Below are 17,256 nucleotides of genomic sequence, written 5' to 3' on the forward strand. Positions count from 1 at the left end.
TTATTTCCTGTAAGTCTCCTTACTGCACCAAGGGGGTTGTTAATACGCATTTTCCTTTAAAAAGTTAGTATGTGAGAGGTAGTGACAGAACCAGAGTTAGACTGAGACAGAAAGACAGAAATAAAAAGTTGATGTCTTAGTCAATGTTCTGTTGCTGTGAAGAAACACCATGACCACAGCAACTCTTAAAAGGGGAAGAATTTAGTTGGGGCTACTTACAGTTTCATAGGCTTAGTTCATTGTCATCATGGGGGTGGGGCAGGGTGACACACAGGCAGACATGGTAGTGGCCAAGTGGCTGAGAGTTCTACATGAATCTGCAAGAGGATCTGCAAGCAGCAGGAAAAGAGACACACTGGTGCTGGCTTGAACTTTTGAAACCTCCAAAGCCCGCCCCCAGTGACACACTTCCTCCAACAAAGGAAGTTATACCTCCTCCAACAAGACCACACCTCCTAATCCCTTATGACCAAGCATTCAAATATATGAGTTTATGGGGGCCATTCTGATTCAAACCACCACACTTGATCTCTTGTTTAATGAGAAAAAGTCCTCACTTTTTTAGAATGGAGAACACAGTCCTAGGAGCAGTATTTTGAGTTGGGAGAGTTTAGGCACCCACTGCAGTTGGAAAATGTTTTTGTTTTCAGGCAACATACCACTTTCAAAACCTTCTCATCTTCGAGGCCAGATCTTCAATATTTGAAGAGTGAGTAACTTGAAATGAGGACAGAAATGGGCTTGTACTCTGAGCAGAGGAAGTCAACAGAAAGTCATGGGATTTATTTTTGATTCTGCAAGTGACTCATGCAGCAGGGCAGGCTAGTGTTAAATCTCTCTGTAAATTGCTTCTCCAAAACGTGGGCACAGTCCCCTTTCACAGGGGTAACTCATGTTTGTAAACACATCCAAGATCTAAAGATGAGATCGAGGTGCACTGTTTTATTTTCAAGTGGCTGAGTAGCTTGCACCCGTGAACTCTTTAGACGAAAGTGCTTTGCGTAGTTTACTTAATGCTTCTCATGTTTGATCTTCCTGAGCACTAGATATGAAAGAAACAGTGAAGGGTAAAAAAACAATCCCATTTTAGGAACATCCTGCTACATGCCGAGTTTCACCCTGAATTTGAGGATATTCCTCTTCTTGTCTTTAGTGTTCTTTCAAAGCCGTCAGATCCATAAAACACTCTAATCCTTAAATATGACTCAAAACCAGGTGATATCACGGAGCTATCCCAGACTAACTTAAATCTACCAAATGTTTCCCCAGAGGTTCCTATACCAATCATGCCCACGGGTATCTTTCTCGAATCTTTGAAACAAGCAGAAGTGAAACATGAAGTTGCTCTTCCACTACTCTTGAATGGTGTTACACACTCCCACCTCCCAAGTTCTCCTTCAGTATGACTGTTTAAAACTGATGTATATTCACATCTCTCCAGCTGTGAAAAGTGTCGAGGAAGCATGGCTAAGCAGCTTTGCTTGTCAGTGCAAGTGGAGGGGAGCATGTATACTGACTTCAGGATGTCTTCCTGTGGTGGGAGGTGGTCAGGAGCATTTATAGTATACACACTTCAGTGGCTTTGAATGGCCTGTGCAATTATCTTTTGCCAAGTTTATCTCATTGCTGCGAGAAATCTTGCTGGCTTTCGAGACTCTGCTATGAATGTATTTTATGATTTTTTTTCCAGCTTCTCTCAGGTATCATAGTTATTTGCCACATACCTCACAGGCATTTGATTAGCCTGTATAAATGTCAGCCCTAGTGAATGGTTTCACTTTATGTAGTGTCTGGAAGTCTAAGTAACGACAGCATTATAAAGTGAGGAGGAGAAAACAACTTGAAGAATAAGTCCTTTGTGGAAATTGTCTTGTTCCTTCTGAGTTGTGAAGTCTACCAACTGTTAAGAGTTCCTTGATTGAGCCTAATAGTGCTTGAACACAGGGATGGCGTTCAATTGTAATGCAATTGAGTCACAAACTATGTGGTATTTTATAGACCCCCATGAACTGACAGGCCAGCTGTGAGGACTGGCAACAAACTCATACCCAGAGGCATTTCTAAGCCTCTTCTACTTAAGACACTATATCCACATCAGTTCTTCATCTCTGTTCCCTTGCCCTCCGATCCTTCTGAGTGTTTCATTGGTGCCTCTGAATCCTGTCAGACACTGTCCTGTTACTTATACATAGCATAGACTTCTTGTAGCTAGGCTCCTGAAAACCTATGTCTTGGGCTTCCATTTTATCATGTCCTACATTTCCAGTTGCCTCCCCCTCCCCATTTCTTTCCCAGCTTCTTCTTTTCCTCTCATTGCTTGAACTTTACTTTCTGCTTACTGGCTTTCTGGGGCTGCATTCTTTTCCTTAGATGGACTGTTCCACTCATCTTTTTATACTTCATTCAATGCCATCAATCCCCAAAGATATATTACTTATTTTGAGTGTTCCATGGGAGTTCGGGTTGTGCAGGTGTCGCTGCCTATTCACTGAGTTCTGAAGGTCCCTTAAATTAACCATGTTCAGAAAGAGAGTTCATTGTCATTTCCTGCCTTGGGAGTTCATCATCTTGAATGATAATTACTGAGCCACCAGTTTCAACTGAAGTTCAAGTCAGCAATAATCCCCTGCATTTCCTGCTTTATCCTCTGTATAAATTCCTTCTACAAGACAATAAGTCTTTTTAACTTTAGACTCTCAAATATTTCCTTATTTTTCCATCATTTCAGCTGCATGAGTGGATCATTGCTTAAACAGCATTACTTTAATATTTTTCTTTATTTATTTAATAGTTTCATTTTTGGTCTTAATGTTGTCCTGTCTTTTGTATGGAGGATATTTCTAAAACACTAATATGACAATCCTGATCTTGTAGTTACAATATGTGACCCAAAGGAATTCTGTGCTCTCTGGATTATAAAGCAATGTTTTCTACCTCTGGACTGATCATACTCTTCTACTATTCATAATTTTTACTTAACCTTCAAGAGTAAGTTCAAAAAGAAATAATAATTTTTAAAAAAGGAGTGAGTTCAAAGTCTACATTTCTCACTTAGGCTGGCTTAATTGCCTCTTCCCTTACCTCTATTGGAATATATTTTAGGGAGTCCTTCAAATATTTAGAAGTATCATTTTTTACATTGTGGAATTGATCCCCAACAGGCTAAAATAAATATTACTGTCAGAACTTGTGGGTTTATGCTAATGCTATTCCATTCACAAACGATGGTTTTCAGCATATTACAGTGTATGAACACGACAACACTTAACATTAAATTTATGTGAAGTAAATGAGAAACTGAGTTTTATTTTTTCCAACCAAGTCGACTTAGGGTAAAGAAGCACACTACCTGTTTAAAAAATGTCAGTTCACAGATTTCTTTCATTTGGCTGCCTACAGTGTATTTTAGTTTAATTTCATATACATCAACATTGTTATATAAAAATAATGAGTTTATATATCATGAGGACTAAGTCTTTACCTAAAAGAAAGTAAAGTGATTTTTAAGTCAGACAAAGTTAGTGAAAACAATAACAGCAACATAAAGATAAAGCATTTTTGCTCTGTATATGGATGTTTAGCTCACAAGTCTTTCTTGGAATGTTATAATTGGGCAGGATTTATGTCTCAGGTTAAAGCTAGAGAAGCAAGCAAATTCCAGAGATTTGTAAAATGCAAATTTAGTGGTAACACTATGTCCCACCAGGGAGCCTGGCATTATTTACAGAGTCAATTGGGCTGTGACAGGGTTCTTCTTTTTTATCTTTGTGATAGCTCAAACTCCATTTTCTGGCTTTTTCTCAGAGTTCTACAACCTATAACTTAAACAGCTTATATCAGACATGTTAAAGTCTGCTCTTCCCATCAGGGGACTTGAGGAATTGACTTGCTGTCCTGGTGAGAAGATGAGCAAATTGGTATGGGGCCAAGGTCAATCTGCATTCATGGTGTGCTAATGTCTTTGTAGATGAAAAAATTAGAACCACCCTCCCAGATGTACCCAACTGTATGCATATCTTTATTTTTTTCCTTAAGTGAGTAAAATACATGGGCAAACTCATTGAAAATATTTAAAATGAAATGGAACTAGGAATTTTCTTATGGTACTACTTTCTGGTGGGCTTATCCCTTATTGTGTCTTTTATAGTGACCCAAAGGATCACTTGGAGAGGCAGTATGGGAAGAATATAGTCCTGAAACTCTTCATTTCGACAGGATTCTTGCCAGGCATAGATACTAGCAACCTTCATCTTTTTTATTTACTAATTCCACATCCAGTGGTTGCTAATTTAATCAGAATTGTCTATTATATAATTTTTAATGACCATGGCACATGTGAGTTTAAAAACATCAACTCCCAGTATTTGTTCCAGCTTTCTTTGTCCTGCTCTATTGAGGAGATATTTTTGGTAAAATCAATTAATTACAAGTCAATCACAAGGGCCCTGTCAGTCTGTTTCTTTAGCCAACATGTACCATGTAAACATGATTAACAAAACAGCTCCCTGGAGCAAACGAGGTCAATTGCTGCATCATGACATTAAAACATGGACTGTGCCCTGTCAACTCCTTTAATTGAATTAAGTGTTGCTTGAAAAGAATTGAAAAAGTAGAAGTGAGCAACAGAGTCCTCCATTATGTCTAAAATTGTTGATGCAGGAATTTTTTTCTCCAAGTGGGGAATTTTCCATCTCTAAAAAAACATCAAAGTAAGTGCTTTCTCTGAAAAAGAATATTAAATACCTCTATCAATTGAAAGACTAAAACTTGATGTGATATTTATAGGATCTTCAGTAACTCTTACTCTTTTTAATTTTAAAAAGGATAATAATAAATTTAACAAGAGAATTTCAGAAGATAAAACTGCTTATAAATTCTGAAGAGGGATAGAGCTTGATGGTAAGATCCTGTTGCTGAAGACATCACACACTTTGGACACAGGATATAGAGAAATCAAGTTGATACTGATCAGGACACTTCTTGCTAGCTAACTTTCATGGTACCTGTAGGTGTTATGCAGGCTACTGATGTGTGTGTGTGTGTGTGTGTGTATGCCTGTGTGTGTTTATGAACAGTCTTACCCAGCTGTGAATTACAATAATGACTGTTATGCTCATGGGTGCAGTAACAGTATGGGTGATATGGGCGTAACCAACAGCTTTCTGATTGGATTTAAGGCCTGTTCCATAGGAGGAAACTCATGTCAATCACTGTAAATCTGGCCCAAAACCTATGGCTGGAAAGCTCATAGATCTCAGAGGTAAACCTGCTACCATTATTTGGCTAAATGGACACACTGTCAAATTATACTCTAAATTTGTATCTCTATGCTTATAGGATAGTGTAGCTCTTAGACATCACCAGGGAAGTTTCTGTGTAGTGGTTGGTGGTTAGTGCAGAAACTAGCAGCTGGTCATTGAGCAGAGAATAAATGTCAGTGAAATGTTCTGTCACAAATGGCACATCTATATCACCCCTTACTGTTGTAAGGCTCAGGATGGATTGAAGAAGATGATGCATAAAGACTAGAAGGTTCAGAGGTTGAATGGTGCCAGAGCAAAACTCTTCTATATATGATAGGATCATAGCATTCATAAAGTCACAGAAACTCTGGTTGCTTGCACAAGATCAAGGCCATCATCACTCTAGTATGGAGTTGTGTTAGGGTGCTGGGGGGCATGGGCCTCTACCTTTTGTTGAAGGGCTACTGAGGATGAGGGCCTCCACTGTCTCCCTTCTTAGGGCAAGGATAATGGATTTTTTTATGAGTATGCTCTCTGATAGGCCAACTATAGCCCAGTGGATGAACTCACAGTGGTAAATACATGGGTAATACAAATTGAATTTAAAAAAGATGAGGGCACAAAGTTGGAAGATAGAGAGGTGGATGGTTGGATCTGGTCAACATTAGGGAGAGGGGCAAAACATGGATATGATCACATATATATGAAAAATTCAATAAAAAATTTTTATTATTATTTCTTAAAATATTCCTAGAAAATTAATAAAATATTATATTAAAATATACATGGACTGCATTTGTTTTACTAATCTGGTCTTAAGCACTGTTTCCTAGGTTACTAGCAAATTCATGTTTTATTGCTAAAAATTCATTCATATACGTATAAGAAAATGCATAGATACTAAGTATTCCAGTTTGATGGATTTTGATAACAGTAGACACTTATATAAGAGACAGTGTCAGTATGATAAATGAAATAACCAAAACATAGGAAGATAACTACTGAAAGTTCATACTCATGTGTAGAAAACATTGAGGTCATGGAAGCTGAGTGTAGATATAATAGTAATTATCTGAGTCTGGAGAGAGCAGAGGCAAGGAAGGAATCAAAAAAATCTGAAAATATTTAAATGGAAAAAAGAAACTCTGGTGTTTTATTGAACAGTAGAATGACTATAGATAACTTGAATATTTTTATAATAAAGTTAAGATAATGAGGGAGATGTGTCTATTCTAATTTGAACAGTACTCAATGTCTACATTAGTGAAATGTAACATGACTCCCCTGTATATATGTGTGTACTGGATGGTTTAATGTTAATACAAGCTACAGTCAACTAGGAGGAAGTAACCTCAAATAAGAAAATGCAGGGGTTGGGGATTTAGCTCAATGGTAGAGTGCTTGCCTAGCAAGCACAAGGCCCTGGGTTCGATCCTCGTCTACAAAAAAAAAAAAAAAAAAAAAAAAAAAAAAGAAAAAAGAAAATGCCTCCATAATATCGGGTTGTAGGCAGGCACATAAAGGCATTTTCTTAATTCATGAATTCATGATTGATGAGGAAGTGAAAGAATATTGTGAGTGGTATCTTCCCTGGGCTGGTGGTCCTGGGTTCTTTAAGAAAGCTGGCTAGACAAGCAGTGAGGAGCAAGCCAGTAAGCAGCACACCTCCATGGCCTCTGCATCAACTCCGGCCTCTGGGTTCCTGCCCTGTTTGGGTTCCTGCTCTAATTTCCTTTGATGATGAACTGTGATGTGGAAATGTAAGCCTAATAAACCCTTTCTTCCTTGACTTTCTTTTTGGTCATGGTGTTTCATCACAGCAATAGAAATCTTAAGAAAATACGTATAATTTTGCTATAGCAATTAAAAGTATAAATGGGAATGGAAGGGAGGGGCTGGGGGGAAGGTGAGGGTAGGGGCGGGAGGGGGGAGGACAGGGGAACCCATGGCTGATGTATAAAATTAAAACACATAATTATAATAATAATAAAAACCTTTAAGAAAAGTTTAAAAATAAAAAAAAAGTGAAGCAGGTGAGATGGTTCAGCAGATTAAATGCCATGCTGCTAAGACCAATGATCTGAGTCCAATGCTGAGACCCACAGAGAAGAAGCAAAGAACAGACTTCCACAAGTTATCCTCTGATCTTCACATAAGAGCCGTGGTTTCCTATGCTTGCAAATCAAATACGTGAAAGAAATCTAAATAAAGAAATAAAAACAAAATGGAAAAAGAAGGTTTTATCATTGTAGAAATGTTTCACATGATCCTTAGTACTGTTTTTGTGGCTAGTAAGACATCTACGTCCTCATCGCTACCATTCTATTACCCTCAGCTTCAGCTGATCAGCAATTTCATATTCATGGAATCATACAGAAAGAACTCTGCCCTGTGCTCTGGGGGTTCATCACGTGTTTGTAGGAATATGGTCTGTATCAGTTTCTCTCTTCTGGTTAGCATTCCGGCGTGAGTGTATAAAACAGTTTGTTTCTCTGTCTTCCTGTTGATGGACATTTGGGCTTTTTCCAGTTTTTGTCTCACATCTTGAGGAACTGCCCTATTAAACTTTACCTCATGGAAATGCACAGGCATTTCCTTGGCTCTTTTCCCACCGGGCAGCCAGAGCTGTTTCCCTGTGGTTCTGAAGAGATTGGGTGATTTTAATAAATGATGAAACAAGACAAATCCAGAACAAAACCCACATCTGCCGCTGTCGAATTCAGCAGTGCTCATGATGCCTCACGACAGTTACATAAAACAAACGCCTATCCCCCCAAAACACAGTTCACCAGGCTTCTTCATGAACCTAATTATAAACGTATTTGATAAACTACACTGATAGGGTATAAACTGCCTTTATGTACATGATAAACATTTGAATAATAATTAAAATAGTTATTCTAGAATGAAATATCTCTATTTTACTTAGAATTCAAAATTTTCTGCTTATTAATGTGTTTTAATATTCTTTTGTTCTATTTGTTAATATTCTTCCTTTGTTCTAAAAATTTAAATCAGGATATTCAAACTTACAGAGTTGTGTGCATGTATTTTTAGCTATCCAGAAAATGCATGCTCTAAAATGCCCTAATTATGTATAGAGCAATAGTTTCATCCAAAACACTGTAATTATTTAGAATATAGTGGGCCTACTGTTAGCCTAATTTACCTCATTGTTCAAAATAGCCACAGAAATGGCTCTACCTTAGGTGATTGACAACTACTTTGAAATCTCTAGGGATGGCCCAAGTATCAATGCAAATGCACACCTTAACATATTTTTTAGCTTGTCATTCATTGAACCTACTTTTATATTATAATTCTAATATCAAATTAAATTTTTGGGGGCAGGTAACATTTTTGCTTTCCATATTTTGAACTGCTAAGTTCCTTTTGGACAAAGTTTGATTTCCTTTCGCCTCTGTGTCTTTGAATTCCGCTGCTCAGCCCAAATCCCAGAACAATGGGAGGAAAGGAAGACTGGTGGGATGAATCTATACCCATGCGTGTCATGATTAGGCTTAATTTGTCTGCTTCCTATTATATTAGAGAAAAATTAAAGAACAACAAATATTTTCCTGATATCTGATGACTTCCTTATAGTTGTTGTTATATAGCCAAACATACTGTTCTTGTTGGCTATATGTCCAATGCTTTCCAATTTGCGTTTGTTTCTAAGGGGAAGTTGTTTCCAAACCTGAAGTCTGTCTATGGAAGCGTCTATGTCGAGCACACTCGCAATGGCCCTCACATGGAAGAACTGTTTTCCCTTGTCTGTGCTTCTTTGGCCACCATCCATCTCTAACACTTTTCAATCTGCTTCTGATTGTTAACATTCCACAAACTGTTGCCAAATCCAGTAGGTTTTCCTACCTCTTTATTTTACTCAGGCTAGTAATGTTGACTCAGTTGATCACATCCACTCTCCTTAAAAATGCTCCCTTCCTGATACCTGATACCTAAGCTTCACTCTCTGGCTTGAAGCTGGACTCTCCCAGTATATGTCAGAATCTTCCTTTGATCTACCCAGGCTGTTCCTTTCATCCCCATCTTCCTCTTGGATGATTGGCTTTACATTTCTCACACATACTGATGAAATCTTTCCATTTCTGACCACAAAGTTCTCCTTTCAATTCTGCATTTGGATATGTGATTACTTCCAAGGCGTCTTGTAGACTAAATAGACATTTTTAACTAAATAGGGATTGCAGAGAAGCCTTTGCTGCCAGTGTGCCTTATGGGTCTATTACTGGAAATGGACCTCATCTGCCTACTTGTTCAGACTGGAGTTGAAGGCAATACTGTAGACTCTACTTTCTCCCCCTCTTCCAACTCATCAGCAAATCCAATGGGTTATTTTTTTTTTCAAAATATGTCCTGTCAGCACCTGCTTCTATGTTTTTTTCACCATTGCCCCCTTGTCTTTACCTTGAACTATGGCAGTTGCTGCACAATGGCCTCTGTTCCTTCCCTTTTCTTTTAAATACTCTATACAACAGCAGATAGAGTTAAAGTCTTAAAGTCCAAATTATTAAAATATACCCCCATTGTTTAAGGTCCCTTAATACAAGTTCAAACTTATCACAAAGTATATAAAGCTGTGCAAAATCTGCCCTCCATGTCTATTTTCACTACTCTGTCAATACAAACCTTCAACTTCCTAAAACACACCTGCTTCTTTTCTGTATGGTGATGGTCTCCATAGAGGGGTTATAGGAGCACAGTGAAATGCCGGCTTTCTGTTCACAGACTTTGCATTCTTACTGTGCACTTGCCAGCCTAGCGGTTTTGGGTAAATCATTTATGTCCTCTGTGTGTAAATTCATTTTCTCATAATATGGTAAATGAATGAGATAAAACTATCATCAGTACCAAGTTACTCTGCGAATTAAATGCAAAGTGTTTATATGAATTCTCAGCAAATCTAAACACTAAAAAGAATCAGCTGTTGTCTTAGGTACTGTGGTGTTTCCTACCAGGCCGTTAGGTCATGCCTTCTGTGCACAGTTACTTTCTTTGAACTCCTTAGTTCTCACATTAAACATTACCTTTCTTTAACACTTTAGCTGAAACTAATTTTATTTTATATATATATATATGTGTGTGTGTGTATGTATGTGTGTATGTATATATTTTGCATTTTGTCCAGTATAGAATTCATTGCAATGTGGATTTGCTTTATGTACTTGGCTATTTTGTTTTCTCCCCTCTCTATGTCTCTGTCTCTCTCTTTCTTCCTTGAAATTTCTAGAATATAAGATCTTTGAAGACAATGACCTGATTTAGTAACCTACACATAGCAAGCAGGTGGCTTAACAGCATTACTTTGTGGTGGCTTAACAGCATTACTTTGTGGGTATGCAAGTGTGGATGTGATATGCACATATGCTCGTGTGTGTGTGTGTGTGTGTGTGTGTGTGTGTGTGTGTGTGTGTGTGTGTGTAGGCCAGGACAGAAGTTGGTATTAGGATCTACCTTGATGACTCTTCATCTTTTATTTTAAGACACAGTCTCACTGGACCTGACCGGTTGTCTAGGCTGGCTAGCCAGTGAACTCCAAGGATCTGCTTGACTCTGCTCACTCTTCTACTGACCTCAGCAAGGGGCTTGTAGCTGTATGCTCCTGTGCTCAGCTTTTATATGGAAGCTGAGGATCCAAACTCAGGTCCGTTTGCTTGTATAGCAAGCCCTTTACCAACACAGCCCTTAGTGTTACACCTTAATGAGAAAATTTTGAATGACTTGGTGACTGAAATTCTAGTAGCTGCGAATGATTGACAGTCATAGGTATTTGTCACCTTCTTTTGGCAACAGATGCAGTTCTTGGATACAGAAAAGATACAAGACGAACTTTTGTGCATTTCAAACTGAGAGGACTTGGATCTAGTGCCCTCCTGGTCTCTGTCTAATTACAGTGGATGGGGCTTCCTCATCAGCAGTATAAACAGGATGACAGCATGCACCTATATCCGTCTACATTGGCTCATGTTTTTTTTTCCTAGTTTATCTGCATATGAGTATACATTTTTATGTTTGAAATTGTCAAGGATTGAATTTAATTATTAAAAAGAAATACTGTAGGAAAGAGAGTAATTCACCCCAAGGAATAGGTTCTCTCTCATTAGAGGTGTTGTGTCTTATGCAGACTCTTACATTTGGCAAAACATATTCTTGTATCCCTCAACTGACAGGTCCAGCCATAGAAGGATTTTATGCTATATTTAGAAACTCTTCACTTGTATTCTACGCACAGATTGGGGCATTGCCCCCCTTCATTATCATTTGTTGTTTTTATGTGCACACACATGTGTGTGGACCTGTGCTTGCCATGGAGCATGTGTGGCGGTCAGAGGACTTTCAGGAGTTGGTTCTCTCTCTCTTTTTTCCACTTTTTTAAAGTTATATTTGTGTTTTAATTTTACATCAGCCATGGGTTCCCCTGTCCTCCCACCTCCCGCCCCCGCTCCCACCTTCCCCCCATCCCCTCCCCTCCATTCCCATCTCCTCCAGGGCCAAGACTCCCCTGGGGATTCATTTAAACCTGATGGATTCAGTACAGGCAGCTCCAGTCCCCTCCTTCCAGGCTGAGCTAAGTGTTCTCTCTTTATATCATGTGGTGTTGTGTGAGGTTTGGAATATTCATGAACTGTAAACCCTCTGGTGAGGATCTATTGTGTAGGTTGAGTTACCCTCTGCTCCTTTTGCTACTTCGAGTTACATGCTCACATCCAAAGATTAAGATCAGAGTCTAGGTTCCATGAATAAGAAAGAACAAGAAGGTTTATCTTTATGGACCTTGGTGACCTCATTCAATATAATATGTTCTTGCTTCATCCATTTACAAGGCTGGACTGGAGTTCAGGATGTGCTACCTAGTCTAGGCCTGGAAGTTGGACATGCTCAGGAGGCTAGGATCAAGCAGGCTCAGAGGACCAGGCTAGCACTTCAATGGGCATTTTTATTAGAATTTTATCCTTGAATTCTTTTCCCTCTTAAATGATATATTTAAACAAGATATTTTATACTTATTTGATTATTCATAGAGGTGGGATATACATTGAGCAAGTACAATAAGTCAAGTGATCATGTGATGACAGTCTATCTACTTAAGATATCTATGGGATTTTTTTGTTCTGTTTTATTTGCATATATTATTTTCCTTAGTTTTAGATCTAGGATCCTAGAAAGACTTTTGTAAGTCATTCACTTTCTGGTGTGACAAGATCACTTTCAAGGCTTATAATTCAATGCAAAATATCTTGTTCTATATAAAGTCACATATTTATAATTTCATTACAGATATTCACTTTGTTGTGTCTCTTCCCTGCCATCCCCTTCCTCCCCACTCTTCCCTCTCCCCTTCCTCCCTTTTTCTCTCCCTCCTTTTCTTCCTTTCTTTGTTCTTGAAGTGCTGGGGACAGAGGCCATCAAGTGCTGTACCACTGAGCTCCATCTTCAGCCCAGTCTTTTCCCTTATTAAAAACTAAATATTTTTAAAACACAACATCCTTAGAGTTTTGAAATATTAAATTCACATCTTGGTAAACATTCACAAAGAAAATGTACCAGTGAAACTTATCTGGCTTGGAGGTGCTAATCTTCCTCCCTCTCAACCCCAGACATGTTACCCCCTCTTCCCTAGAAATAAGTATTCTTTCTGAACCCTGATACTTCAGGGAAGTTTTACTCTCTTACATTTTGTTGAAGTAGACTCATGCAATGCACTCTTTTTCAGTGCCCGGCTTCTTTATTCACCATTTCCTTTATCAAATTAATCCATGCTGTCAAGTAGTAGTGTTTATTGCTTTGGAATCAATGTATTTGTTTCCATTGTATAGACATTTATGAATTGGTGATTATTTCAGTGACCTTAAACTCATACCAAAGTGTATCAATTTTATTGTTGTTGAAATTTCCTTTTTTAGTTTTTGATTACTATGAACAGCACTTCTATATACTCTTACAAACTGTGTTTTTTTTAAGGAACATAGGCACTCACTTCTGAATGTATGCCAAGAGTAGAAATGTTAACTCAAAGGAATATTTGTGTACACAGTTTTAGAAGACACTGCCAAAAAGATTTTCAAAGACACGATTCCAATTTCTCTATTTACATGCAATATTGGAATATAAATTATGACATTAAGACTTTCTCACCCCATCCTCTACTCAGCATTGCCAGTATTTTCAACGTCCTCACTTAGCTCAACATACATAGGAATCTCATTGTGACTTTAAAGAGAGTTTCTTAGCTGATAAATAAGGTTGGGGCTGGTCCTCTTCACACAGTCACCAAGAGCCTGGATGTGCTTTTTAGGAAGTACTTCTTTAAGTTTTCATTCTCGTGATGAACAGGGTACCAGTGCTTTTCTCTCATAGAAACTGTTCTATGTTCTTTATATCTTCTCTCCACAAATCTCTTGGGAGTGCAAAGTCTTATACATTTATTTCTTACTGCATCTTTTGTGGACTTTTCAGTCTTCTAATGAGTTCTTCATGAAAAGAAGATCTAACTTTTAATGTACTCTAATTTATTTATTAATCTTTCCATTTTTGATTAATACTTTTGATGTCCTATTTAAAAGTTCTTGACTTCTTCAAAGTCAAGGAGATTTTCTTTCATGTTATCATTTAAAATTTTGTTATCTTTTAGATTAGATTTGTAATCTATCTAGATTTTAATTCTTGATAAGACAGGTTCACTTTTTATGATCCTCTATATATATGTGAACATATATATTCAAATATGTATAGATATAGGTATTTCTCTATGTAATTAATAAATCTCTCTTTGTTATAGAGAAATCTGTTATGGGAAATATCATTCTTATTTCTCTGTTATTTCAATCTCTCTTTCTCATTTACATAGTTCAAGTCATGTCAGGAATATACTTTAAGAAGATAACATCCCCATTAACATTGGCAGCAACATCTAGTGGCTGCATTAGCAGTTATATTTTAATGGCAAATAGCAAAGTGTTAAACACTAATAACAGGGATTTTATAGTCTTGTATGTAAGTGACAATCTTATGAAAGCTCCGAATCCTGTTTACAGGAAAATATGCTTTACATAAAGATTTTTAGATACAATTTTAAAGCTGTTTGCAGACATCTCAGGGAATATGCATTTTGACTTATGATTCTATGAGTAAGTGCCATCATTTGGCTACATAATATTAAAATTATAAGAAAACCTCAGAAGGAAAAGAACGAATGGGTAGAGGATGTATTTCTTATTAGTTACATTTATATTTGGTATCAAAGTATTAAACTATAGCTTAGTAGTTTAAGTATGTTGTTTTCAAATTATGCATTCATTAAAAAAAAGATATTGGCTATGTTCCATATAACTGGAACAAAGAAAAGAATGTTGTATTCATTGACGCTGAGAAAAACCATATGTTAATCATGCTGTAATGTATAATATTTTGTGTGTTAAAGTTATATGAGCAAAGTAAAAGTTGTTTGAAGAGTAAATATGTGTGGTTTAAATAAAATGTTGGATATTAGAGATATTGATAGGTGATATTAAAGGAAAAGTTGTTCTAGCAGAGGGCATATTAGTTGACAGCTGAATAAAAAATATTATGAAGGAATAGATTGAGAACATGTGAAGCAGAACAGCATCAAGTACAACGTCACGAGATTGGCTTAAATAAAATAAGTTTGAGAAGAAAAATGCAGCCAGGCCTCACTGATAAACTAATGAGAAGAGCAGTGCAGTTAGGAGATAGTGGTTTGTGGCTTTAGGTGGTACTGGGAGGAACACCGAGAAGTGATGTTAAAAACACCCATGAGAATATTTAGGAATCGATGATGGATTGTCATGTGGTAAGAGTAGGAGGAGCTCATTCATAGGTTCTTGGTTTATACAACTGAGCTAAATAAATAAAATTCAGGAAGCAGAGAAAAAATAAACAAACAAAAAAACCAAGCATGATCTGCTAAGTGAATTAGATTGTACCCCAGCCTCCAGGGATGGACAGAGGTAGACTACAGGCAGGCAGAGACAATGTATTTGTTCGGGATTTGAGTTTGGGCCGATTTTCAAGTGTCTACATGGCAGGGCTGAGTTGACAATGTATGGGTTGTTTTGGAGACTAGGGATTCCTGTGGCAGGAAGCAGCACATTGGGATGTCAGTGGAATTTAGATGGCATTTAAGCTGAGATTGGGAGCGATTTCTAGGGAGGCCCTGCTGGACGTGCATTAGGAGGCTGATCTTTATCTTTCCTAGTCCAAGTCAAGTCTGTTTGGAATCAGCTGATTAAATATGTTTAGTAGGATAAGAAGCTTAAAGCTGACTTGAGAAATAATGGCTTTGAGAGAAGTTTTACCCAGAACATTACTAAACAGCATTGTCTTCTTCCTTCTCTCAGACAAGAAAACAAGCTTTAGATGTTTGGAATATATTGATTATTTTTGTGTAAATGTAGACAGAGCTAGAGATAGGGTGAGAGAGAGACAGAGAGAGAGACAGAGAGACAGAGAGACAGAGAGAGAAAGAGATGGGGAGAAGAAATGAACAAGTGTTAGATGTTTTGTATAAATGTAGACAGAGATAGAGATAAGGTGAGAGAGAGAGAGACAGAGAGACAGAGTCAGAGACAGAGAGACAGAGAAAGAAAAAGACAGGGAGAAGAAGAAATGAATTGGACTGCATGTTTGGTTAGAGTCAATTTCAGCCCTATAAATCTACTTTGATGTCACCATGAAGAAGCACCTGTAAGCTACACTGCTGATTGAGTTATTGTGGAAGAAGAAGAGAGTCAGAATGATGGTGATTGTGGATCTTTTCTTAAAAACTACACATGAGGCTGCTTACCTTGCATTTTCCTATAGGTTAACCCCTGGATTGTACAGTACCTGACAAAAAATATTTCCTGCATCATGTTAGCATTATTGGAGAATCTCAGTCTTGGCACTATGGACAGTTTGGTCTGGATGACTTTTTTTTTCAGTATACCTTCTTATACATAATAGTGTGCACAGTAGTTGTATTGGTACTGAAAGGCATTCCTACCCAGTTATGACAACAAAGTATCTCCTGCTATTAGGGAAGCTGAGAAGTAGGGAAGTGTCACCAACTTAGGACCACTAAAGGCAGGTGGGATGGCTCAGTAGAAAAGATGGTTGGTATCTGGGAACTGCATGATGGGAATAGAGAATCGACTGCTACAAGTTGTCTTCTGGCCTCCACATGTGTGTACTGTGGTTTTCATGTGTCTCCCTACGCACGTGCACACGCACACACACATACACACTCATACAAAATAAATAAATGTAATAAAGTAGTAGGAATGGAATCACCAATTTAATGAGTGAACAAGTATTTCCTTATTTGACAGCTGTTAGCTATTCTGAGTCCTTGTTCTCAGTTAGAACTTGGAGGACTGAAGAGTCTTAAATCTCTAAACAGTATGCAATGGACCACTTGGTCATCCTGTGGTCTGAGGCCAAGGTCACAGGTCAAGTCAGGTGCTGGCGGGCCTACTTAATAATGAGCAACAAGACTGGAATTGAGGCTGTGTGTTGCCCATTAGCCAGGCAGGGTTCATCTGGGGCACGCAGGCATGCTTATCTCATGTCTTTATGAAAGACGGTTTTCAGAAGATGACAGTGGAGTCCTTGTGAGATATCTCAGCAGATAGGTTAGAGATCGACTCCAGAGGTTAAAAGCCACCATTTAATTGACTCCTTTCTCTTTGGGTCAAATTACTTACAAAGAACACTGAAGAATGCGGGAGTGATTCTGTCATTTCATGAGTGTGATACTTCCTTAGGAAACATAAAATTTAATCACCAAATATGTAACTATAAACCTCCCTTTTGAATTTGCCTACATATGAGACTGGTAATGCTATGTGATGTATTTTATTCTATCGAGCCCTGTATACTGAATATTATCTGCAGATTTCTCTGGCATAACATTAGATGTCATACAATACCCAGATGAAGCTGTATTTTTTTTAAAAGGAATTCTGATTTGTACATAGGTTCACACTGCAAGGCT

This window comes from Onychomys torridus, chromosome 15, assembly GCF_903995425.1.
Source record: "Onychomys torridus chromosome 15, mOncTor1.1, whole genome shotgun sequence".
Classification (NCBI taxonomy): domain Eukaryota; kingdom Metazoa; phylum Chordata; class Mammalia; order Rodentia; family Cricetidae; genus Onychomys; species Onychomys torridus.